The following is a 27,142-nucleotide window of genomic DNA, read 5'->3' on the forward strand; positions in this document are numbered from 1 at the left end:
TAAACCACAAGATGTCGAATATTTTACGGGATTTAATTCAAAGAAGCCGTTTGGTAACGGCTACCATATAACGGCGCTGTTCCCGAAGGCGGTGAAATTATAATTCCGAGGTATAGTCCCTCGCAATATATTCACATCATTTCTCACATTATGTGCGAATGATCGCGAGAAATATCGGTTTTTCAGAAATCTCGTAATATACACTGCAGCCGCACAAAAAAATTTCAATTTAAAGAGACATTCATTCTCCGGCCGGAGAGACTGGCATTGCATGGTAAGGACGATTCCGATTTTCCAATATTCATTTTTAATTTGTCATCAATTTTGCATAAAATGCGACGAAAGAAGTGAATACAATTCTTCGCAATAGATATGAAAAATTTCCGCCATGAAGTTATTCCTGTCAATGCAATTTTTTTGAACAATTAACGATTAATGTTTCTATCGAAGTGCAAAAGCACGTGTCAGCCGGTAAATGGTGGAGATAGAGACAAATCATGGTTATCAAGATTATGACAGAAGGAGAAGGGGATAGTGTTAGATATCTGAGGACGTCGACGGTTACGAATGCGGCCGCGCTGGAGAAATTAATATAAATCTCATCTCCTTGCTACAGATATCTACCGAGTATTGTCTCACGTGTTTCATTCTCTCCGCTCGCCTTCTTAAGCCCACTCGCAAATCGAAACATCCGCTTCTCTCCATTACGCCGATTTAAAACTAACCGGCTCGATTTAAATGCCCTAATGAATTTGTAATTAATCGTATTAATAAAGCCAGTCATGAATTCATCTGGGCGTTGCGCTTTTTAATAAAGCGCAGCGGTAGATCGGATTTATAGACGCGCGAACAAGGGAATGAGCAACGCGATTAAATCAAAATTCGCAAATATAACGACTTTTGATTAGCTATTCATCGATCGTGTGCGGTACTGTGCGGGACGCGAATAGGAGGAGAATGCTGATAAGGTCGGTGGCGACACGATAAATAAAGATACGATTAATTAACAACAGCTCACGCCGCCGTCGCCGCCGCCGCCGTTGGTACAGCGGTAAATCAGCGGCGACGAGAATATAATAATTGAGAATCGACACGCGGAACACACTCGTATCTAATTGATATATCGTCAAGTTATTGTCGATCGTTGTGATTTATCGTGGGTGGAGTTTCACGAGAGAGAAAGAGAAAGAGAGAATGTTATGTATACCGTTTACGCGCGTTCATCGGTCGTTTACGTTACGAGAATGGATTCGTTTTCACCGTTTTTCCCTCGGCACACAGGAAAACGGTGTATTTTTCCGTGGGCAATGTCCGATCACCGTGTCTCGCTTTTATAAATCACTTTCTACGCGAAATTGTTTCGCGCTTGGAATCTACACGGTCCCGTCTCGCAGGTTGATTCGCGGAAGACAGGCGCTTAATTAGCATTTTGCAATTAATTCAATGCATATTGCGTCTCTCATCCGTCAACTATGCGATAAAGTGTGATTAACGCCAACGCGCGATGTAATAGCCAATTAAATCGGCGATCAAAACGGCTTTTTAAGTAAAATTGCATTTCATTTAACACGCCTGCATGGTTCTTTGCATCGCAATAAACATTCTACAGTTACAAAGATAAACAAAAAAAGTAGTGTATAAAATATAGAAAATATTCGAGTATTTAGATTATTGCATTTAGCAAATTGTAGAAAGATGTATATTCATATACGTCCCAAAATATTCGCACGATCACGGAGGTAGTAAGTAAAAATATGGTGGCGCAAACTTGGGAGCAAAATACTGTAAATGCATCGGGAATAAACGCACAACGGCACAAATATATAGATCTTACCACGGGAGGAGAGGACAGAGACGGTGGGTGGCATGAAACTTGCCTCTTCCACAACCCCCAGGTGCATCAACGGTCCTGTGGCAATGCCGGCGGAAGCAGATGAGGCGGAGGAGTCAGAGAAACGAGGAGAGAGGTGGCGAGGGGGGAGGGTGGATGGTAATATAACGCGAGGAATAGAACTCGGTAGACTCGGTTAATTAACGAAACCCACATGGGACAGGCCCGTGCTCTGTCCAGGCTGCCATAGCCGCTTCCTCCTCCATCTCTTGCCCCTCCTCTTCCTTCTGCTATACCACTTCCTCCTTACTCCTCCACCATCCTCCTCCTGTGTTCTATCCTCTCGCCATCTCTTCCAGTCGGTGTCATCCTTTCTCTCTATTGCCCTCCGTTTCCGCCTCGCTTCTACGAATGCGCTTGTAGAATTGCACGTAAATAACTGCACACCCTTGTTCGCCTTTACTTCCCGCTGTGTCGAACGCGTAGGTGTTACGGCGACAGCGGGTAAACCGGATGATAAATGAAATCCCGGGGTTGCGCAGCGGAAGACCAGCGGAAGAAAAGAAAGGATCTATTTAGTCACGCATAAATTAAAGAAATTCTCGTTTACTCTCAGCCATTGTCGAAACCGCGCGATCCATTTTACGTTCCTCGTACCATGTTATCCAAATATGGAATGCGGATAATTTGTGCCGGACAGAAGTTCGGGATCGCGTCCGGGAATTTCTGACGAGCGCTCAAGCACGCGATATAACGTGCACGGTATGATAGTTCCGGCGACGATCGGGATGTGGCTAAGTGAAAACGGATAACCGGGTATCGTAGGTTAAACAGAAGGCGCGATACCCTCTCTCTCGTTCTCCAATGCTCGGAATTTCATTTTACATAACATTTTGTATAAACGAAATTTTATATTGAATCCTAAATATTTCCACTGATATTCGAAAGAACTTTTCCCATCGATTGATTGCTAAATATGCTTGGAAAAATTAATATAAAGAAAATTTTAAGTAAAACTATATGTCTTGTGTGTCTATAATTCTTTCTTAATTCTCAAATTTGAGAAATCGCTTTATAACGAGTTTCATGTACAAAAAGGTTTTAAGGTTGTGATGATTTATTCATTGCAATTTAACTGCGAATGTAAAATATACAGTAAAAGCGCGCAATAATTTTTCCAAAGTATTTATTAAAAATTTTAATTCAATTCTAATTCAACATGTTAGAGAGATCAATATATATATATATATATATATATTAAAATTATTCCGTTTATTTCTATATAAAATTAACATCATCACTCTTCTGTTAAAAGTCCCTATTTTAGAAGTTAAAGCAAGATTGTTCGTTTTAAGAAGATTAACAGTCCAATGAATGAATTGCAAACAATTATGTTTCGATCCTTTCTCTGCGACACGTACAATCGCTGACTATTTCGCATTTACTTTCGCGTCCCTCCTCAATCGAGATTTAATTCCCTGCAGGTCAAATTAAACGAAACGTCAGTGAACCGTCTATGCGACGTTCCACGTGGTCGAGGACGACGCAGAATTGTTACCCCATTCTAACGAGAGAGGAGAGAGAGCGAGAGAGAAAGAGAGAGAGAGAGAGAGAGAGAGAGAGAGAGAGAGAGAGGAAGAGAAATAGAGAGAGAATGTAAAGGGAAGTAATAGCAGATGGGTGCAAAATAAACAGCGAAACATTCGTGCGGGACAGTCGAACGGATAGATGGGCAAAACCGACGGCCGTGCGGAACAGGATAGCATCGCTACTGTCTGAAAGACGAACGTCCTTCAATTATCCGTACGCAGTACCGCACATACTAGCTGTAACGAGCCCTTGCAGTAAAACATGTCCGTACTAAACGGTTCTCGTGATGCGCTGTTTAAATTGTGCGCGCAATATAAATTTGTTCCAGAGAGAACAATCCCTCTGTGCTTTTAAACATCGTTCCCTCCCCGTCTCGTTTTTCATTAATAATCTCATTATCTTGCCGAAACAATCAGCAAAATATTTTTATATTCTATAAATGTCTGTGCGGAGAATAATTAGATATTTGTGCAAACTGCAAGATATTTTACAACAACAAGTGCCATTTTACAGTTCTTTTTTTCCACTTTCTTTCGTGGACACATTTCTTCCGCAAAACCACGTTAAAAGATAGATTATTATTTCAAGTTTTATTACGCAGATTTTTTACAGCTCGAAAAACGCTTGGATATATTTTTTCATCGGTATGGAATCGGTATATATTACGACCGATAAACCCTGGCGTCATTTCCAGAGAACGAGACGGTCAAGAAGGCGTGAATTATGAGGTCACGCAGCGTACTATATTATACCTATAAATTGTCATTTTCGGATTTTGTAAGTCAGACGATTCTATACCTTAAATAAATCCACAATATTCTTGGCAACTTGCTTGGTTTTATTCAACGGCGGATTTGTGGAAAGGCGATGTTTATACGCGCGTCGCATACTGGTTTAACATATATCATCTCAAATTTTCTCTCGTCCTACTGTACATCTTCTTATCTAAATTCTTATCTGCAGTGCGTTCTTGTTATGTAAATTGTCAACTGCATCGACATCGTTGCCAAAACTTGTCGCCAAACTGAAATCAACTATTATATATTTATATCGGAGACTAAAGAGAGAATTATTTTTAGAATTCAAGTATATTAAAGTTATTAATATCTATCTATATCTAATATCATGCCTGTAATAATGCTAATTCCATTACAATCGTGTATTCCTCTACTATTTTTTAATGTAAATATGGATTAATTTGAAAACTAATTCAAAGAATAAATTTTAATGTATTAATAATTAACGTAATAATGTAACTCTGTAGTAAATTAATTTTTTACCCACATTCTAAAATATTCTAAAATGAGATGTATTTTATATTAAATTTGAAATTGCGAGTGACATTTTCAAACAAGAAAGAACAGAAAGATATTTTTTAAGACACACCTACTAGTGTTTCTCTTTTTTTACGATACAGGAGAAGCTTATAAAGCTTCGTTTCCCTAGATTCCGTGCTATTGTTATCCCCTGACTTATGCTAAAAACACCCGGGCGTATACGTCACGAAATACATATAAACTACGTGTTGGCTCGACATGTATAGGACGGAATTCAAACAGTAGTAACATCGTTGCGTACATCACGCGTATCACACGCAGGCAGAGAGGGGGAGTCTAGGGAAGCTTAAGAAGTAACGGGAACGTGTGGCGAATATAGAAAGACAATGGAGAATGACAGACGCGCGACGTGGAAGACCGGGCGAGACCTGACTGGGATTCACGGGGCACGTTTCACCTTTGGAGTTTGCAGGTAATACGCCGGGCCTCTTGAAAGCACCGAGTCGAGTTCGCTCCGAGGCTCTCTCCACCCTCTGGTCGAGGGTTGAGCTTCACTTCGGAGAGACTTAAACCGAAAACATAATCAAATCTCGCTGAGAGCTGCCGCGGTGCAAAGTTACTAATTGCTTAATTTCCCTCGCTCCACTCCAAGTCTTCTTGTCTTCCTGCATGCTCCTTCGGAGCTGGCGCTCCACCTCTTTCTGTTCTTCGTTCTCGACCTCCCCATCTTAGTCTCCCGAGCCCAACCCGACTTTTCCCATCCTTCCTCATCCTACATCTTTGATATTATCATGGCTTTATTTCTTTGCGTGCCTTTTCGTTCCTTATATATTTCTCTCGTTTTATAATTTATCCATCTCGAAACATCTTGAAATATTTTTTTAACAACAATACATTAAATATTTAGCATTTATTGTTTTAATTCCTTTTTTTTTATCGTTATTTCTTCGAAATATCCAATAAATAACCAGAAATTTCGTATCATAAATTATTGTGTTTACATCTGGATTGATACAATTTTCTATAGAATATATCACTGAGAGTTATATCTGAGGCAAGTTGCAGGAAGATCGCCAAAGGCAACGCGTAGTAGTTTCCACAATGTGAAGAAGGGAAATTGCATGTGAGGAAGAACATTCTCGCCTGTCGCCAAGTATTATTCCACGTCTTCCTCTCTGGCTTTTCGTCTTTGTCGCGCTCATCGTCTATTTCGCACAAGTCTCTTTCCCATTGTACCACAATACGAGGTGATTCTTATATAGCAGAAAAATAAACAGATTATACTACTTTATAAAATACAATGTAAAAATACAATGTAAATGTATCTTTAAACTTTAAATTATAACAAAAATTATAATAAAAATATATAATGTTTGAATTAATCCTTAAATTATAAATTTTACCGAGCAAAGCTCATCAGAAATAAAAAGATATTTTCATCAATTTTCTTCAATTTTTAAAAGTTTAATTTTTGAAAATATTTTCATAATCCATTCCTTATTTTGATTTTTGAATATTCAAATGCAATGTTATGTTTGTGAAATAATCGATTCTCAAATATGTTGTAATATGTATTTTCATAGAATATAATATTTTTACAGATTACTGCACACAACTTACAGACACTATCGCTTCTGATGCTTATCATACATCCTTACGCCATTATAATAAACAACTGGGGAATGTATGCCGCATGCGAAATCGCTATCGAGTTTACGATACATAAAGTCCAGGCAATCGATCTGCTGAGAGGTAACGAATCGTGCAAACACGATTTCCAAGCGAAACGGGTTTCGAAACTACCTGTCACGTTGCGCGCAGGGAAATTCTCATCTTCTCCTCGCTCCTCGCTGTTCGCAAAACAGGGAGAATTTTCAAATTAATCTCCTTCGCTGTTAAATACATGGCTGACAAATATTTACTTTTAGTTAGTGGCCACGATCGATGATTCTTCTAGCAAGAAAATAAATACAGAGAAAATAAATACGTTAACGAATTGCGTTTAGTAAATTAAATGTTAAATATGTGACATAAATGCTCGCGGCGTCGTAATATATAAAGCGTATCCAAAGACGTACAAATTACAACGCGGCTTTCCGAGGCGTTTATTAACGGCGTGGCGCGAGCACCTTCCCACTTACGGGCAAACAGCCATAAAGTTCTACGGCCGGCGGGGCGGGAGGTTAACGCAAATTTTCCACCTTAACGTTTGTCTTAAGAAGCACCTTGCGTTTCTTTCGTCGCAAAGGTACTGCCGCGCCATCGAATAAATTTCAAAATGCCGCGGCGGAAAGTATAGACGCGGAACTCTCCGCTCTCCGTAACCGGTAATACTATCTCGGAATATACGAGGCAAAGCAGAAACGTGAATTTTACCGCCGAGCTTTTCCTTAAAGCCTTCTTATATTTCTTTGCGTAAAGCAAAAAAACATGAAGGAAATGAGAAGAATGGAAACGGGCAGGACAGACAAAGCAAAATAGGAAGGGAAAAGAGGAGAGAGAGAGAGAGAGAGAGAGAGAGAGAGAGAGAGAGGGGAGGGGGAGGGGGGGAGAACATTGGCGAAGTAATAGCTACAGACCTCGTATTCGTGTACCGTCCCGTCCTCGATATACACGTTTCGAGCCACCAGAGTAATCGATCTGTCGGACGATACTCGTGCCAATGAATCGCTCGAGCGCGATTTCACGCGAAACGAGCTCCGAGACCACCCATCACTTCCCGACAGAGAAGGGAACCTTCGACCGTGCAGGTCACCTTCGGTGAAGGATGGTCCGTTCGATCGCGATAAAATGATCCCTCCACCCCCCCCCTCCCCAGCTTTTGGCCGATTTAACAAATCGTCCCGGTACGACGCGAGCGAGACCTCGCTCCTGGCTCGCCTCTCGTTCTTCGTTCGTAGAAAATGAGAGAAAAGAAGGAAAACCCGAGTCGGGAAATGCGGCGTTTCGCTTCGACGTGTGTATACCGGAATACATCGAAAAGGCTTGAAGCGAGCTTCAAAGGTGGAACCTTCGCATACTTTTTGTCATTTACGTGTTACGCCGAAAGCGATAATCGATCTCCCTGACTTTACGAGTTTCGACTTACGAATGCGAAATTCACACGATCGAGAAAATATCAACGGAGCTCTGCGAAATTTTTTATGTATGTTCTTATATGTCGCAAAATGTGTATCGTTTTCGAGGTAAAGCTCTCAGATTAGAGGAATTTGCATTTTTCGGCACGAATGACTCGGTAAACAACGCTCGATTGGTTCTTCCAGATTATTTCCTCTGCAAGAAATGGGCGGTAAATCTCTAAGGAAACGGCGGCTGTACCATGCGGGCGAAAATGTAATAAAGGAAAAGACACTTGAACGAAATAAATCTTCGATCTTTTTCCCTTTCACGACACTCGATTCTCTCTTTTGTAATAAAAAAAAAAGCAGAAGAAACACGCAATGGTCACGTTTGAAGATGAAATACTTGCAAAAGCTCTTTCTGAAAGAAAACTTGAATCGACATCGCCAAAATTTAAAAATCTTTCTGTTATTTCTTTTATATGTTTCGCTTGTTGCGTAAGCAGGATAAAGTTTTGTCGGGACTTTTTGAGAAGAGAGAGGAAAAGGAAAAGAGAGAGAGAGAGAGAGAGAGAGAGAGAGAAGCTTTTAAAAAGTTCAGAGTCTAGTAAAAGAAGAAGCTAGAATACTTTTGATAAGTTAGCATTGAATGACACAGTTTCTTCGTTGTCAATACGAGGGGAAAATGAAAATATAATAAACGAAGAATCACAAATCAGAGTCGTTTTTTGTACATAAAATTTGGAATAAAATAATTTTATCATAAATGATAATGATGACATCCAAATCATATATTTCGGAGAAAATTGAACGTAATTCGCTCTTGTCAAGGTCAAAATCACGTGATACCTTCCATGTTACGGATATTCAGTTGCATACATAATACGGATATCGCATAGCGATATTGATAACGTATCCCGCACTGGCTTATCGCATATCACGCATATCACACGTTTATGAAAATTATTTAAAAAAGAATTGAACTACAAAACACGTCTAATCTCATTTTCAACTTGTCGCATGCATATATTTTGAATAACGCACGATATTGTGGTAATTAAGGAAAAAAAGTGCGAGATTATTTGCTTTTTCTATTATATAGAAACTAGAATAACTACCAGCAAAGATATAATCCACTTTTAACCGCGTCTTCTCTTTTCTATCTGCAAGTTAAAAATGCGAGAATCCATTTAGTCGTAGAAATTAGAAAGTATTCTTATCTTGCCCATTTTTAGCACGCTGCATGTTCGTATTATTTTAACAAGATAAAATTTAATCATTTTAAAGTCGTGAGAGTTCTTTGCAGGAAAATTCTACAAAATTCTGCAAAATTAAAGCCTGCCTTGCATCAGAAAATCCTTTACGTACAAAATTCAATCAATGTTATTACATAAATTCTTTATTCATGAATCATAAATAATTAATTTCATATTTTTAATTTTTTAATTAATTAATTGCTTCATAATTTGGTAAAAATTTGTTCTACAATTGCACTGCGAATGGTAAATATTTTGTATATCGCAACGACCGATTCAATTTTTCATTTTTATCAAGTCTGCTTTACATCAATAACTTTAAATCTAATATAATTGGCTGAATCACGATGACAGTGTTTTGACGATCTTTTCACGTTTGAATGTGAACCGCGTCGCACGACTATAATCATAACGCGTCTTATCTGAGACGCTTAGATTATAACTAGGGGTAATATCGTTAGTGGACGATGCTTTCGGACGTACGAAGAAGTCCTCGTGAGACGAAAAGAAGAAAACGCCGAGGCTCCAAGTGCCCGTTAGCTTCTACTACTATACTTGGCATTTAACTCTTCGATGTAATCGGCCATTGAAGACGGCGATTTATATCTCGTTATGTTCTATCGCGAGCGGGGAAACATGCCTTTGTTCGTGGCATGGGAAAAGTGGCCTCCCAAGACTACATTTTGTGCCCCCTAATCTGCGTACTACGGGACGCTTTCTTATCTCGTGGTCCTTTTCTGCGCTCCTCACTCCGCCTTCTCGCGGTCTTTGCCCGTCTTACTCTTATTTCGCGTCTTTCCGTTCCACGGCCGTTTCCCGAAAGGATCGTCGAGAGACTCCGGAGGAATCCGCCTCTCGTTCCATGGCGAGAGAAACAAACGAAACTCGGGGAAATCGCCTTTGCTATAGCGCCGCGTCTCTCCCCTCGCCCACCTCGCCGTCGTTTCTGTGTGGCGAATTCGTTTTCCGCGGGGATGAAAGAGAAGCTCCGAGACGACCAGCACCGAAACGAGAAAATTTCTTTACAAATATATGTCTTTTGGGCTTACTTTCTATCTATGAAAGACTACCTCGTTATATAAGCGCAGTGAGAAGATATATTTTTGTGTGCGGTAGACAGAGAAAAGATATTTAATATAAAATATAAGTACATTTAATTCCATGAAAATAAATAATGTCAAAAATTTAATAAAAATATGGTCGACAATTACATTATAAAACGTCTTATAATTAAAATATATGTTTTTGTACAACATTTACGTATCTATATATAACATGTTATTTACAATGCATAATTTCGCGTATTACATTTTTATTAAACATCTATTTATTATCTATTTTTATGAAATTAATTTCATCCCTCTAGGAGTGAATTATTTGGTATTTCCTGCTGTCTCGTTTTCCTCCCTCGTTGCAGCTAGAGTACCGTAAAACACACTACATTTTGGGTAGCGGTAACGACGACGGCGGTCGTGAATGAAGAGAGGGAAGAAAAGGCGCCCTTTGTTTATATGACTACGAGACCAGGACGCCCGCCCTCGAAGAAAACTCGATATCCTTCCACGCCTCGATTCCAATCTCCTTTGACCGTTCGCTTTTACGTACGTACGACTTCCGCGCGGGCGGCCTTGCTGCAAACGAGTTTTCGAGTTCCTCCCTTGTGAGTAAAGGGGATCGAGAAATTCCACAGGTTGTCCCTTCTACGGCAAATGCCTGTGTTTGTTCCTTTCGTTTGGTCCGGCGCTTATCGGCCGTATCGCTGGCTTGAGGCATTGCCTCAGTACGAGAAGATCAAGAAAACCGGTCGTACGCTCGCGGAGATCCCATTTTCTCGACCAGCTCTTTGAATTCGAACTTAGTGAACCGTGAAGCTCCGCCAGCCCTCTGTATTTAAGGCCATTACGACCGTTGACCCGGCAGCTTAATTTCGTCGTCAGCTGAATTGGTATACGCGCGTCTTTTCTTTTTTTTTACGTTACGATTTGCGTTACGATAAAACCCCACTTGGGAGAATTCGCGAATACATTCAACCAATCAGCCGCGTTGCCTCGCGGGGGAGAAACGCGTAATTGACTTACGCGATCTTTATTTATTTATACATAGAAAGTATATAAGCGAATTTCTCTTTCGGCGCAATGTCTTTAGAAATAAGGTACCGCGCGCGTACCTTAAATATAATTACCTTAAATTAAGGTACCTTCATTGGAACCTCGAGACAAACAATAACATAAAATAGTATATTTATTCAACCCCCCCGTTCAAACTGAAAGAGGCGAGTTATCTTTCGAGGAATATCCCCGAGTAGACGTTTCCTCCCCGAAGAAACTGCTTAAACGCACACCGGCTTTATTCGGTGAATTCTTGCGGCAACTACACAGTCTCACAGTATGTATATGTATATGTATATGTATATGTATTCGCGCGCGGGTTCGGCCCGGCTCGGCTCGGCCGCTTCTCTAGAAGCGCGTTAAGTGCACGTAAGCAAATGCTTCTTCCCCCTTCTCGAGAACGTCGTAAGGTTTACGTTTCGGCTCCTCCGTTTACATTCCGCCGCGCGGCTGAATATTCCACGAAAGAACCCACCCCAATCTACCATCCTGCGTCGCGCCCCCTCTCCCCCCCGACGTCTCTAGAAACCGCCAAGAAGAGAGGGTCTTCGGAGACGTTTGAGAGACCGACGCGGCGCGATGAGGGTTGGGCGCGTGCATAATTCAGTGATAATGCGACCGTGAGTACGACCGGGGGGTGAGGGGGGGGAGGGGGGGGGAGAGCTGCGGGTTGCGTTGTGTGTTGCGTTGCGTTGCATGGCGTTGAGTGGCATGCCGTTTGCGTATGGTCGACCGAGTGTTTCATCTCGACACGGGACGGGACTTTCCTCTATTATCACTATTTACTCGCTCCCTCGGCCGACTGCATGATTATGCAGTGGGTGACTCCGTTCGTTAGCAAAGACATTTCGTCGGCGACGATCGGGGAGTGTTTGAAACAGCGGTCGAGAACGAGCGGTCTTACGGAATTATAGATCACGTACATTGACGTACGTTTGGGAGAACAACATGAACACGGTTTACTACTCCGAAAGACAATTTGAAGACACAGAAATTCATCGTTAAATGCATCGTATTTTAGTTTTTTTTTCTTCTTTTTTTTTTTTTTTTTTTTTTTTCTAAAGGAGAAAGAAATTCAGAAAATACGGTAATCGATCTTAATTAAAACATGCGTATTGTGTCCGAAGGATTCCAAGAAACGACGAATCGAGGCGAACAAAAGCTCCGAGATAAAAGAGCCGAGACGGCTCGTCTTCCAAATAAGAGACTGGATCTGGAGAGAGGAAACTCGGAGACGGAAAACAGAAAGCTACTACTGGCAAGTCGATAGCCGAACGAGCTTGTAAAGCGAGCCTGTAGCGGACCATTGAGATGCAGCCCAATGCGAATCGTTAATTTAAGAGGAGAGAACTAGTTTGACTTAAATATTGACTCGACTGAGTTAACGCGGGACTGGCTTAGAGGCAATACGGTCGTGTATGTACTTAGCCTTGCGTGGACGAGACTCCGTCGTGCAAAGAGGAACCGCTGCTGCTACGCGAGAGGAAACGAGCGACGAAAATTGAAGCAGGAGAGAGAGAGAGAGAGAGAGAGAGAGAGAGAGAGAGAGAGAGAGAGAGAGAGCAGGCAACGGAAATAGAGAATGTCGCAAGCAAGCTGTCGGAGGCACGTAAAGTAAAACCCGTATCTGTAGTCTGACAAGCCGACTGCACTGCAAACATTTAGCTGCCAAAGCTGCCTCGAGAAGACTTTCATATTGTTGTTACTACTTAACCGCTATACTTGTTACCGTTACTTAAGGCACCGTAACTTCGTTACCAGTACACGGAGAATTGTTTCTCCAATTAAAGCATGCGAACGCGCAACTGCCGTCGGCGCAAATTGCATTAATATAAAGGAAAAGGAAATATATGTTTCGTCGATGTTATATCACGTCGCGCGTTGAATTGAAAAATTTATTAATATTACTGTACTTTCAGACTTGTCGCACATAAATTAAAATTGCTAATGTTGAAGATTGAAAAAGGATCCACTCTCCAAAACTTAGTAATTCCTCGTCTCGTTATCACGAAAGTGATAAGTTTCTAATGAACGACGAGCTATGTACAACTGAATACTGAAGATTCACATAATTTCTTGTAATCATTATATTATTAGGTTAAATACCAATTTATTATTCTGTGCAACTTTAAAATGGAAAACAGAAACGGAAATTAGAGTTCAATGACGAGACTTCGAATCTCTCGGCTTAGAATCGCCGAGAAATTAATCTGCGCGATATGAATCGCCGTGCCACCTGCTCGCCTAGAATCATCCTAGAACATCCCACGGGAAGAGCCATGGAGGTTACATACGTATAATTGCATGCCGCAATAACGCACGCGGTACGAGGTACTGCCGCGCGGCTTATTCTAATAATCGCACCCGTCTGAAATTAAAGTCCGGGTTGTAATTAACGTCACGTCGCGCGGTCACGGACGGCGGGACGTATATACGCGGATAATCGCTATAAAATTACGGTAAGTTTACGCAAGAACGACGTGGGCGGAGTGAGAAGATACTACACGGGTGGCGAAACGTACCGGGACGGAGGGTCTCGGGGCTGAGTGACCGAAGGGAGGAGGAACCGGAGGCGGCTGAATTTAATAAGTCGTAATGCCGGCGCGCCATTCTTTCGCGCGCGCCTTCTGTCAGGAATAACGTGCCTGCTTCCCCCAACTGTAGTCGTTTCCCGGCGGCTTTACGGCATGGAAATTCCATGTAGATGTAGGGGACCCGTTGCTCTCCGGGACAAACGCGGTCGTCGTGACCCAATTCGACGCCAGGGTACGAGCCAGGGAATTACGTACACATCGCGCGAAGTAATTCACGAAACGATGTAGAAGAGAGACAATGGCGACACGCGCTGGCGCGATACAATACACGGCCGTTAAAACTGTTGCCGACTGTTGCGAAAATTGCAGTGCAACTATTCTTTTTCAGCAGAAAAAGAAAAAAAGGAGAAAAAGTCCAACCACGCAGTTAATTCGGATCCAAAATCAAAAGTAACATTGACTAAATCATTCAGACGAACAACAAACGTAATGTAATTTCGTGTGCTTTACCTGTCTGAGATTAACACATCTCGGCAATAAAATAAAAAAAAATTGCTATTGCTTTTTTTCCTAAAAATGATCCATAAAACCTGCGGTAATAAATTCTTGAACGTGCTGGAACGTTTCATCTTTCACGATTAAAGCGCGCGTACTTAAGAAATGTGTATACCATATACACGAAATAAACACGCAATTTGAGGAAAGTTTGAAATTTTAGCGACAATTATAAAATCAGTTTGTTATTTTTTTTTTCGACTGTAACGCATTGTTCTCGTGAGATACTACGAAATTTCCGTGCCGAGGATAACGAAAAATCACGCGGGTGGAAGCGGAACGATCGACGCGTAAGCTAGCGATGCGGAAAGTTGAGATATACAGAATAAAACGAGCGAAAGAAAGAACACGGCATCTTTCAGAATCATTCGCACTCATTGTCAATCCGTATTGAGTATGTAAAAGTAACGAGAAAAAAAAACACAGAAAGTCTTTTTTTCGTAGGTCAATGCGGTAACTCTCTCAATTAAAACAAACCTTAACGACGAGATTATTTTGCACGGTTCCCGTGACCCAATTTCACGGGGGATAAGTCGCGATCCATAAACTGCGAAAGCTTGTGAAAAGAAATAAACTACGGGCGATGGTACGAAAAATTATGGCGCGGAAGAGACTTTGCAGGAGGAAATGTATGTCTACGTCTTTGAATAGCGTGCATCACCTAAATTCTTCTCTTTCGCGAGAACCTGACTATGATACAGCTCCATAATACAATTTAAACCCGCATTAATTTAATTCGGCGAGTACACGTAGACACGCGTAAATTGCAGACGCAAATAGAGACAATCTAAAAATTTCTGTTTTTTTATAGCAACGCGGCGACGCACTTTTATATTTCATAACAACCTTAAATTAACTTTCCTCTTCTAAATTTCTAGAAATTACAAGTCTCTTAATTTTACACGTGTAACAGCATACATATATTGCGGCGCAATTTCATATATATTTCATATATAAAATAACATTTCGTTCGTTTTCGCACGCTTCGTTAAATGAAAATTCATTTTATCGTGTATTGTTGCAAGCGATCACTCAAAAGCAAACGTGCTGTAAACGCGTTTTGTAAACGTGCAAGGAAATTATTATAAATAATATCGAGGCATGGTGCTGTATTGTTATGGCCCGACTAAAATTCAAATGTTTATATTTTTATATTTGACTGTGACTATTTTTCCATGAATAATATATTTACGCGCTAACTGATCGACACAAGTCTACGGATGATGCCGGCGTCTAACGATAAGAATGATAAGGAAAACGTCTGTATGAAGTTTTGATCCTCTCGGATTTAAAACGTATTCGTTAGAGGAAATTGCGAAAAAATACAATTGCCTACGTATGCAAGTTCAAATATCAGTTGATCGTAAATCTGCCGGACGGACAAATAGATTGACGTAATTTTCATTGCCCCGAAAAACTCGTGCGCTCTCGCAGCATACGGATCTGCGTACGCTCTGACATATTTTATTTAAACATCCACCTACATGCCTCCATCCAGATGAATTGATGTGAAATATCACGCTGTCGATAATACACAGTGGGCAATGCAGTTACATCCCAATATTATTATCTGTTCCGTAACTAATATTTTAATATTAGCCTGAATCAAGAGAGAGAAATTTATTCCGTTGATATAACATCACCAAGATAATGTAAAATCTCTAAATGTCTCCACGATCAATGTTTAACATAACGAAGCGTTCTTTTTTAAAGAATGTTTAACATAACGAAGCGTCCTTCCTACAAAGATCTGTGAAAAACTTTCTTAATGTTCTCCATAGCTCGATAGTTGTGCCTTAACATGACAATTTATCGACAGGATCAAGGTTAGTTCTAACTATGAGAATATGCGACAGTAAACTTTACTCTAGTTTGATTGTAAAAAACCATCAATGCATCAAAAAGAAATTAGGAAACGCAACATATAAAATATGGATAATGAGAGCAATCAGAGTTCACGATACTTTCAATTCTTTTAAACGTATACGCATTTCAAAATTTTCCTTTTTGTTTACGAATAAATTATTTTCATTAAAAATTAATAATAGAAAAATAAATAGAAAAGGGAAATGGAGTAATAACAAATGATAAGTAATTTATCGAATATCATAGATAAATCAGCCACATTTTTCCACCATCTCTGATGAATAATCCACTCCTATATTCTTCGATGGATTTGGATGTACTCATAATAATAAGCAAACTTTAAAGTATTATTTGCCTCTTCTTTTTCTACTTCTCTCTTAATTAGCCTTGATTCTTTGGAATATAAAAGGGAGTCAAAATCAATATGATGATCAAAATCCGTCGATATACAACATAAAATTAGCACCAAACAAATAAATCAAAAGGCGCAAAGGCAAGTAAAAAATTTTAAAAATATAAAAAAATAAACATTCGTCGCGTTCAAGATCCTATGAGATATTCTTGATCACATTCGCGAGTAGTGCGAAACATACGGGATAATCACAATTACTATTCTTTTGGTTTTCGGCCAAATACTTGTGTTTTAAAAAGAAAAAATTATGTATATAATTTGTTTTTCCTGATTTTTAAACAAGATCTCTGGCAGAAAAGTTTTTAATGATCTATTTTTTAAAAAAATTATAATAATTTAAAATATGATTATTATCAACGAAAAAAAAACTAATCGCCGGCATGTCGATATTTTAAAGGTGACAACAGTAATGCGACGCGTATAGACGGTCGATGCGGAGACAGAATCGGATTGATAAATTAAAACAATCGTATATTCGTTCGATCCCGATACTCGATCGCACAATGGGCGAAAGGTGTGAAAAAAAGGAAAATGTAAAAAGTTTAATTAAAAAAGAATTTATATTTTTTGTTTAATTTGTATTATGCATACACAGACAGCGTGATACGATGTATGGAAGCGTGATAGATTGCATTAAGATACTACGATTCTCTATCATTTATTTTTAATCTCTTATCATATATTTTTAAAGAAACTACTTTGTATTCCATAAATATAGATATATCAGCAAACTTTTATAGACTTGTACTCGTATATTATAATAAATTAGTCTCTTTGTAACAACATGCTTTCGATTACTTGCAAGCTCTCTTTCGTTCTTTCAAAGATTATCCTCTTTATGATAATGCATATGTTCTTTCATGTTTGCTGTTACGTATTCTTTTTTATAAATATGATTACACGTGTTGCACTTTATAATGTCATTCTCTTTAGTCCAAAGTCGTTCGTTATTCAACTCGTTTGTATCATGTGTGGTTACATTCATGCATACATTCATACATACTTTCATTCTTCCAAAGATTTCCGAAGGCGCACCCTACCAACAATGTTCATTCCTTAGTTGACTCGTGACGAATAAAGACTACAAAATAAAATAACAGAATAATATTATAACTGAGATTAATATTATAAATTGAAGTGAGACGTAAAAACGTGAGTAATTTAAGAGATAAGCAAATTTAATAATAAATTTTCTAATTAACTTTTCTATATATTAACACATAATTTACAAAATATTTCATTACATAGTATAGTATAGTATACGTTCTTTACTTTAAACAAAATTATTTATTATAAGATCTAGACAGAAATAATAGTTAAAAATATGTTAAAATTAATAAAAAATACTATTAATAATAATAAAATGCATTAAACATCGCTTTCGCATATGTTCGGAAATTAATATATTAATTGGATTGTCTTTGACGAAATAAAAAGCTCGGTTATCGACATTTTTTTCACGACATGTATAATTTGATTTGCTTTTCATAAATGTATTTCGATATTCAATAAAAATTGTTGTCACTTTAATAATGTGAAAGACACATAGTTCCAAAGTTAGATTCGATTAAAACTATGCACATCACTTAAATTTTGTGAACTCAATCTCGTATGTTAATTAAATAATGTCACATTGATATGTGTTATTAAATATTTTCAAACATTTAATACAAATACAAACGTTAATAAATCGTTTTCAATTATAATTGCTATAATCACATATCATCTACAAAAATTCCTACAAAAATAAGGGAAATGAAATGAAAAATCATCAAATCAAATTAAAAAAAGAATTTCAACCGACATGCTGACTTTTATTGTTTATATTAATGTTTTCTTAACTTATTATGAATATACATGTATTATAAATAAATATTTAATTAAATACTGGAATAACTGTAAGTACAAGGATTCAAATTAATTTTCTTATAGAGCACTTCAAATTATACATATTATATAATAATAAATAATAAATAACTCAAAATTCATAGATAATGTTTATAAAAACAACACAAGGAGCATAAACTGTGAACCGGATCTCATGTGCATTGTTATATTATAAAAGGATACAAATAATTATACAATTAAAAATAAACAAGTGGAAAAAGCAAACGATTCGATCCCGAGTCATCAGGTCATCGGGTTTCTAGTACATGACTCATAAGGATATAAGATTATTTTTAATTGTATAATTAATCTGTACCGTTTTATAAAATAAGAAATACATGAGGTCCGGCGTTCACAGTTTATGTTTCTTGTTATTGTGTTATACATATTCATGTTTATTTCTAGAAAAGATCCATACATCTCTCTTTGATGTGTGATATTGGATAGATAAAATCAATAATCCGAAATAGAATTATTATTAAGGACGTATGAAAATGATGGATGAAATGTTACAACAAGCAGGTATATCATATCAATATTTTATTTTTATTTTTAAATCGTTCATGTTCTCTTTATAAACACATCATATAATAAATTAATTATCTTATATGTATAGATCTAAGTAGGACTAATGTGAAAAACACAAATAAATTTATAAAATATTTATATTTGAAAAATTATCTTATTTCACAAGATGTAATATCTGTGAAATAAATCTTCGAATAGATAAATACAAAATAATGACATAAACAATCACATAAACAAAATAAATATAAAAAGGATATGGATAAAATATCCATAGTTTTTCGAAAAAGATTTTTGGAAAATTATTGTAAACATGATGCAGAAGGAAATAAATGCATAGAGTGCAAATTCATTATAAATAGCAAATATTATTTATCTTCATATCAAAAAGATGGAAAATAAAATTACATTAAAATGTGTTACGTGTTATATTGTAAAATGGATTTAAGCGTATGTCTTGGAATGGAAGGCTTAATATCACATCATGAATTCTTCCATAGAAACAAAAATGCAAAAAATAATGTTATTTTTCTAATCTTTCATATTTTCTTTTCCTATTTAACATATCAAGAAGTTGATTTTTAGAGTCTTTTTTATAATTTATTATAAAAATTCATTAATATTTGTGTGTATATTATTTTAATGTGTGTAATATATAAGTTATATTCACTTAAAATATTATTTCATAATATAATTACATATATCATATTTAATAGACGTCTATATAAAATGTGACATTTCCAATATACAATTATCTACTTATGATTTACATATTCGATAATTGGCAAAATCCGTATGTCAATAGATGAATAAATATTTTCGAATTCATGCTGTATTTGAATTTGAACAAATCATTTTTCAGGTACTTTCATATTTATGATTCTTTTGATGCTATAATTGAAAAGTGATATTATTAAAATATTACCTTATATCACTTACAACAATGCATTTTTATCTTCTTAACTTGATTACATATACAGGTTCAAGTAATAACATGAACGATGATACAAACGACGAGCAACATTGGAATAAAGAAGATTACAATATAAAGTGCAACATTTTGTAATTATATTTATATTATATTTATAAAGAAAAATATGTAAATATATAATACCAAGTGGAGACAAGAACCACAAAGTAAACTTTACGGTTAAAACGATGCGATTGAATTTCTTTGATGTAAAGGATCAATATAAGTCAATGTAGTGTAAGAAAAATATTATATTATATTATATTATGTTGTAATGTAATATACTATAATTTATTATAATATAATATACATTATACTATAATATACGTAATATCTATTTCTTTACGAATACATTTACAATTATAGAAGGTAAATGCTTAAATAATATTTAAATTATTCATAATAATTGTTGTCTACATGTATTCATTCTTAGGAACTAGAATTATTTAGATAATGTAAATATCGATGTTCAAAAAATGTATTTTGAGAACGTCTTAATTTTATTCAAACTAGGAAATTTAGACAGATTAAAAATAAATTAATGACTTAATATATGTACTTGATATTTCAATATTCCGTAAATATTTTGTATTACATATAGATATCAGATTAATTATTATTTATAATAATTATAATTAATAATAATAATGTCTCTAAGTAACAAACACTATTTAGTTATTAAATCTTATCGTTCCAAAATTTTCATTACTTTCGGCTTTTACGGTAAATATATATACATAAATAAGGAGACATTAGACAAATGAAAGAAAAGGTTACTTTACTATTTCGATATTTCGATTATGCCGATGAATGAAAAGTTCTTATTCGCTGTAAAAGCGTAATGAAACCATACACATAACGGGCTCGCTACACGTGAAACAGCATTAAGCAATAACCGATAGGCCGTACAGCTCGCGTGCACGTCAAACGTCACTCGCTGCGTAAAGCGGGTCGTCAACCACCTCATGCCACGCTGGTCAGGAGGTTCGATTTCACATACCGCTGATTTGCGTTAAAAATGCGCCGCCGCCGTCGGCGTTCACGATTGACCGGATAACGCGGTACCCCCAATTACGATCTCGCTCGTGGCGGTGACGCGGAACATAATCAGCTTGACACTCGTAACGCGATGCAAAACGTTCGTTGTCTCCGTGACGGCTCCATCCATGACGAGAGATCTCATCTTCGCGTCTCCGCGAATCAAACTTGTTACGCACCCGTGTCGACTCGATCTTTACGAGATCTTTACACACGCTTTTCATTATTGGCCTTCGTAAAAGGATTTTATTTGTTGCAAGTTTGTTAGCGCTTTTATTACAGAAAAATTACTTTATCGCGAGCGTTTCATTTATCATTCGTAATGTTTAGAAATAAAAGAGTTTGTGAATAAATTTAAAAAGCTTTGAAGTGTACTGTGCAAAGGTGCAAATACATAGCAAAACTAAATCTCCTTTATCTATAATAATGTTTTTTAAAATATAAAGTTCAACGTTTTATCTTAATTATATAATATTACTTAATCCGTACTTAGAAAATAAGCAAATATTTACAGTTGCTCAGCACTTTTTCTCAGCTTTAACAACGTGATGTAGAAAATACAACTTTAAATCTTCTTTTTATGGGAGGAACATTTCAGGATGTCAGCTTATTCCAATGACATAATCAAACGATATACTTATTTATTGTTGAAACAATATTAAATAATAATTTATTAACGTACAGAAGTATTGTGTAGATATCAAATATTGATATTCGATGCTTCTTGTAATCTTTCTCGCGTTACACACACGTTACCGATTTCATATAAATCGTTGATAAAAGAATTTAATTGCCTAATTAAAATTAAAAAGAAATAGAAATAGAAATTAATCTATATTTTTATACAAACAGATTGTTATATCGACACAAGATGGAATGGATTTTCGATACCTGAGAGCTCTCTTGTAAGACGCCCAACAAGAGGAATTTGATTTTAAGGTATCGGTAGTAAAATTAGAGGAGTAACGGAAAAAAAGAGAAATCGGAAGGGCAACGGGGATGGTTGCGAATCGAAGGAAGCTCCAGGTGGGTTCAAGTTTCCACAAACACACAAAAGAGACGCGTTTGATGGAAGAGGACGATCCTGATGCCGTACTCCCGAATGTAGTTGCGGGTCGGAGAGCTTTCATCAGTCACCTGTCACTACCCTTAGCCACCATCTTCAACCCTTTTCAACCATGTTCCCGTCAACCTCATGCCCGTGCCTCATCCCCACAAATATAAAACAGCTTAGGAAACGGTGCGCAAGTTCGAAAAGCATCGATATTCCCTTGGCAACTCAATTTACAGTTATCGCAAAGAGAAGGAAATATCAATCGAATGTCAGCAGCGCACGGCGGAAAGTAATTTATTCAGAATACTCGGCGTGTAATCGCATCACGTCGACGAAAATTATCATCCTTATTCACCAGTGCGGCGGATCGCCGTTTTTTTTTTTCCCATCTCGTATTTATACAATATTTATGTTTATTATCGCGCCAAGATATAAATGTAATTTATTAAAATAGCAATTTTTAGTTTGATTGAGAACCACGACCAGTATCGCGCATCTTGTTTTTGCAGTAACATTTATTTTCGTTTGAATCGGACGTAACGGTTCGGTTAGAGATGAGAAAATATACAATATAAATAAGCAATGCAACATTGTGCTATAATGGAAAAAGATGACATACCCAATATTTATGGAAAAAAAAGCATTTACGAGACTTTTGATTACTCGACCGTTCCGGTATTTGCTGCATTTCTGCCCTTCTATCTCGACATTTGATAGCGGATGCATCGATGTTCAACTTATTGTCGAAAATATCATCGGATGAAATATCATATATCGCGGAAGTTCGAATCGTACATCGCAAAGACTGTTTTTGAGAAAAAAGAAAAATAACTTGGACTAATAAATGAAAAGTAAATGATGGAGGAAAGAACGACCTGTAAAAATCGACGCAACTATGAAGACAAGTTTCAGATTAAAAGTAATCGAGGTAAGTTATTGCCTTCGTTATGCACGTCGCGTTTGCATCGGATTTTATGTTATATATGTCGGCCGGTTCTTTTTTCATCCGTCTCTTATTCCATCGTGACGATCGATCGGTTTCGGAATTTTCTGGTTGCATTTCCTGCGGAGGAATCGCGCCGTTTCAGTTAATGAAAAATATCGCTCAAAGCGGCTTGCGTAGATATTAATGCACTCTTATTTTAAGTAATCTTTCAGTCTTTCCGTTGAAAGTCTGACTAAATTATTGCCAGAGAGAGAGAGAGAGAGAGAGAGAGAGAGAGAGAGAGAGAGAGTCCAGAGAGTTTAATATTTAATACATACAAATAACAAAAAAAAAATTGAAAGAGATTAAAATTAAAAAAAAAAGTCAGAGATTCACAGATAAAAATTTAAAAATGAAACCGATAATTCAGGACTTTTATAATTATCGAAAGTATCATTGTCATAGATTTTTAAAGAAAAAAATCATAAAAATATAATAAAATATGGAAATAAAATATCAAATTTCAAAGATCCATTATTTATATCATTGTTAACGAAATGTTGTCAAAAAAGATCGTTACAAATTATAACGTTTGATAAAATTACAGTAACAATTTGTATAATCCAATATGTAATATATTGACAAATGATAAATTTTGTTATTCGTCGTTCTCATGCAAACTATTGTTAAATTATAAAACTGGCTGCAACAAACGCTTCAATCCGTAACGAATTCTTTTGATGCGTGTTGTAATATTAACAATAATGTGTATTAAAACTATTTGAGAAAGGAATCTTTTTTTCAATATTTTTTTACGTGATTAAAGTTACAGTTTTGTTTTAAAGCGAAAATTAAAATAGATTACGAAACATTTTTATTAATGCAAAAATAGAGAACGAAGCTGCAAAAATATCGTTAAAATCGCGGCGTTTATTTAAAAAAAGTGGCTTTAGCCGGAAATTGTCCGGTAGTGTCTTACTTTTGCAGAAACCGAAACGAACCCGGCTGAAACGAAATTTGGCTACCTGCCGACAAGCTCGGATGGGAAAAGAGGTTCGCGTACGCGGAAAGAGCGGGTGTGAATATTTAAAAGCGACAAACGATTCGTTTTACTCCCGTCGCGCGGTGCTTAAATGCCGTCGTCGCCGAAAAGCTCGACGAGACCGCGCAGCTTCGGACCGCGTCGCATCGAGCAAATACCCCGAGCGAGCGCATTCGGTCGCTCGCTATGGTGCGCACACACAGCGCACACCGCAATTCGTTAGGGGGAATTGGCGCATCAAACTTTCCTTTTTATTTTTTAATTCGCTGCCTCACCCGCCGACCGGCGGGTGTGGGCAGGGCCCTCGCCCCCGTTCCCTCCCCCTCCCCTTTCCCCCCTCTTCTCCTCCCCGCACCCCTCTCATCCCCTCAGTCTCGCCGTGGTAGCCGCGCTCTTTTCATTTCGTTTCGCGATTTATGGGCTGCGCGCTCGCGCTGGGGCTAGCTGACCCCGCAACGCTCGGCAAACGCGAGCGTGATTTACAGGCGAATCATAATCGACGAGAAATCGATACGATTTATCGCGAAATAACGAAACGGAATAAAACTCGTCCGCCCACACCCGCCCGCGGCACACGGGCCCGTTTCCGCTTCCTTTGTGCTCGGCTGTCCGTCGAAAATCCATTATACTATACGGTGGTAGTGCCACCGCCACTCGACGACACTTGACGCGGTCGCGTTACCAAATATCGAAAAGGCAAGACTGCGCGCTCCGACCTTTCGGCGGGAGCTAAGTATCCGGCCTGTATATTACGTTGTTCGTGCCGCGTCAGCATGATATATTCGTGAAGCAAGTTGCACGATGTTGTAAACTGATGAATATGAGATTTGAAGTATTTGCGGTAACGGTACGAAATTATCATCGGTTTACCCGCGTAAATTTATTATGTACTTAAGGTTGGAGTGAACTTCAACTTTTTTTCACTCGAAAAATAGAAAAGGAGAAAAATAGAAAAAGTGGAATATAATAAGTTTCAGATATCAACAATTTGAATTTCAATTTTGTTTTTTTTTTTTTTTTGCCGGTAATATTTATCGGCTGAATGCCCGTTATATATCCGTTCAATGAATAACGCATTCCTCGTAATTTTTTATCATTAATAAATTAATTTCAACATTAAATATTATTCTTATTAACGTGGCAATATTAAATATAATTTTTTTCCGTACAACAAATATTTTTCTTTTAATTTAATTTTTAATTTAAACTGTAAAAATGTACTTGAACTCTGCGGTAATATAATGCAACTTTAACAGTTCGACAATGCCATTAGTCATTTAAATGACAAACTGCATAATGTACTTATCTCTCTCTCTCTCTTACTTGTCATCCGCAATGAATATATAATTCCTAAAAACAATTAAACTCTTTAAAAATTGCTTTTAAAAATGCAAATGATAATTTTGTCTCAAATTTCAAATATTATATAATGCTTTAACGATAATTGGATATGCGCGTGAGAAGGAAAAGACTTATATAAAAATAATTTCTCTTCTGATGCGCGTATAAAATTATAAAAATATAATTACAACGAGAATACATTCCCTAAATTATTAGCAATACCTAAATGCATAGTCGTCATTTTCATTATATTCGTTTCGCTATCAGCAATAATTAAAGAAACCTTTTAACGCGATTTCGCAAAGCGAAAACCGATGCGGAGCGTAGCTTTACGAGCTCAATTGCGCATAAAAATTTACTAATTGCTTTATCTCGTTTCCAGGCGTGTAACACGGCAAGAATTCGAAAAATTGAGACGTCCGGACGGACGCGCAACATTATTTTATTAAAAAAAAAATATATATATTAAAAGATAAAGCGCGTCGCGCCGAGTGTCTTTAACGAGCGTTACTCGACTATTAAAGCCGAATTAACGGGGCGCCTGTCCGTCCTGATAATCGCAAGTCCATTTATGATAATCGACGGCTTGCTAAAATTTCATTCGCTCCTCCATTTAACCGCACAGTTAAATGAGATAATTAACTTGTAATCGCCTCGAGGCCCAGGCTCGATTCACGTCTATCGCGCTTCTTAATTGGACGAAATCTCTCCATACTTTTTTAATAAATTCCTGTGATTGGCGTATCGATCGCCCATGCAAATACTGGGTGGCCATTGAATTTCTAATATTCGCTCTCCAGAAGCAGTACTTGCTTCGCTGGTTGGCCCCCGCTGATCGTACAATTTGAATAAGCGGTTTTCTCCACCGTCTCTTCGACCGCGACTCTTCCACCACCCCCTCCCTCTCCCAGTCCCTCCGATCCTGTCTCTTTTTCTCTCCGCCCCTCTTCCGCGCTTTTCATCCGTCCGCGCCTGCACTTTCGCACTTTCGTTTCCACTGCCAAATATCGTTCACACTTTTGCACTTCTCACTTTTTTTTCCCTCCTCTTGGCCTCGCGAAACACGTACGCGCACTCGTTTCGGGCGATAACGGAGGTCGATTCGGGACTAACGAGCAGACGATCCAATTATAGAATTTTCATCTGAACACACATTTGCCAGGCGTCGAAGCCCGCTCGCTTTTTGTATAGTTAAAGCGAGTACTTTCGCATTACGCTTGACCGGGTATTAACGACCGGGGTGACCGGCGTTTAACCGATCGATTCCGGTAGCCCGGTGGCAAGATGGTGCCGCGAAAAATTACAGGGCAAAATGCCGGCAGATTACGATCATCGACGCGGCGGTTATGCGACGTTTCGAAATTTCCACATTGGCCATACATTCGCATTTACGGCAAAATACGATTTATTTTGGATTCCAAACGGAACGCGGCTCCTCTGCGGCCGATGTATTCAGTTGTATAGTTCGGAGCGCGTCAATATTTGCAAAAAATATTTTCCAGCGGAAAATAAAATCAAATGAAACAGTACGAGTTAATAACTCGACGCACGCGGCATCGAGAAGAAATACTCTTCGCTTTGCGATCTGCACACGCGCGCGGATGCTGTCGTGTGTCATAATCAAATAATGAATAATGAAAAAAAATGCCTCGTATTCAAATAATACTAGTAAAAAAAAAAAAAAAAACCAGACCATGTTATAGGTCATCGTTTAATTTGTTCTCCGCAAAAAAAATCCAGATTAAATATCAAACGACGACATACGTCGGTTGGTGACTTTTCCTATCGGATTTTCTCTACGTTCTGGAATATCGTGGACGATATGGACGGTTGGCATGGAGAATCGGCGAATGCATGGACAATGTGACTTCG

General features: G+C 37.7%; 2 long non-coding RNA genes across 3 annotated transcripts in view; both read left to right on the forward strand.

Annotated features, from left to right (window-relative positions):
* Window positions 1-27,142, forward strand: part of LOC148936758 (uncharacterized) — a 103,142-nt gene that overhangs the window by 42,762 nt on the left and 33,238 nt on the right. The window contains exon 3 of one of the 2 annotated variants that reach the window (XR_016139099.1): window positions 7,962-10,589. The exons of the other annotated variant lie outside the window; for it this stretch is intronic. This is a non-coding gene — a long non-coding RNA (uncharacterized LOC148936758). Of the gene's footprint in view, window positions 1-7,961; window positions 10,590-27,142 lie in introns of those variants that run through there. 2 annotated transcript variants of the gene reach the window in all.
* Window positions 4,884-6,141, forward strand: LOC148936759 (uncharacterized). Its single transcript, XR_016139097.1, has 2 exons — window positions 4,884-5,170; window positions 5,764-6,141. It is a non-coding gene; the product is annotated as an uncharacterized LOC148936759 (long non-coding RNA).

This window comes from Pogonomyrmex barbatus, unplaced genomic scaffold (genome assembly GCF_055798465.1).
Source record: "Pogonomyrmex barbatus isolate J1 unplaced genomic scaffold, ASM5579846v1 scaffold2, whole genome shotgun sequence".
Taxonomy (NCBI): domain Eukaryota; kingdom Metazoa; phylum Arthropoda; class Insecta; order Hymenoptera; family Formicidae; genus Pogonomyrmex; species Pogonomyrmex barbatus.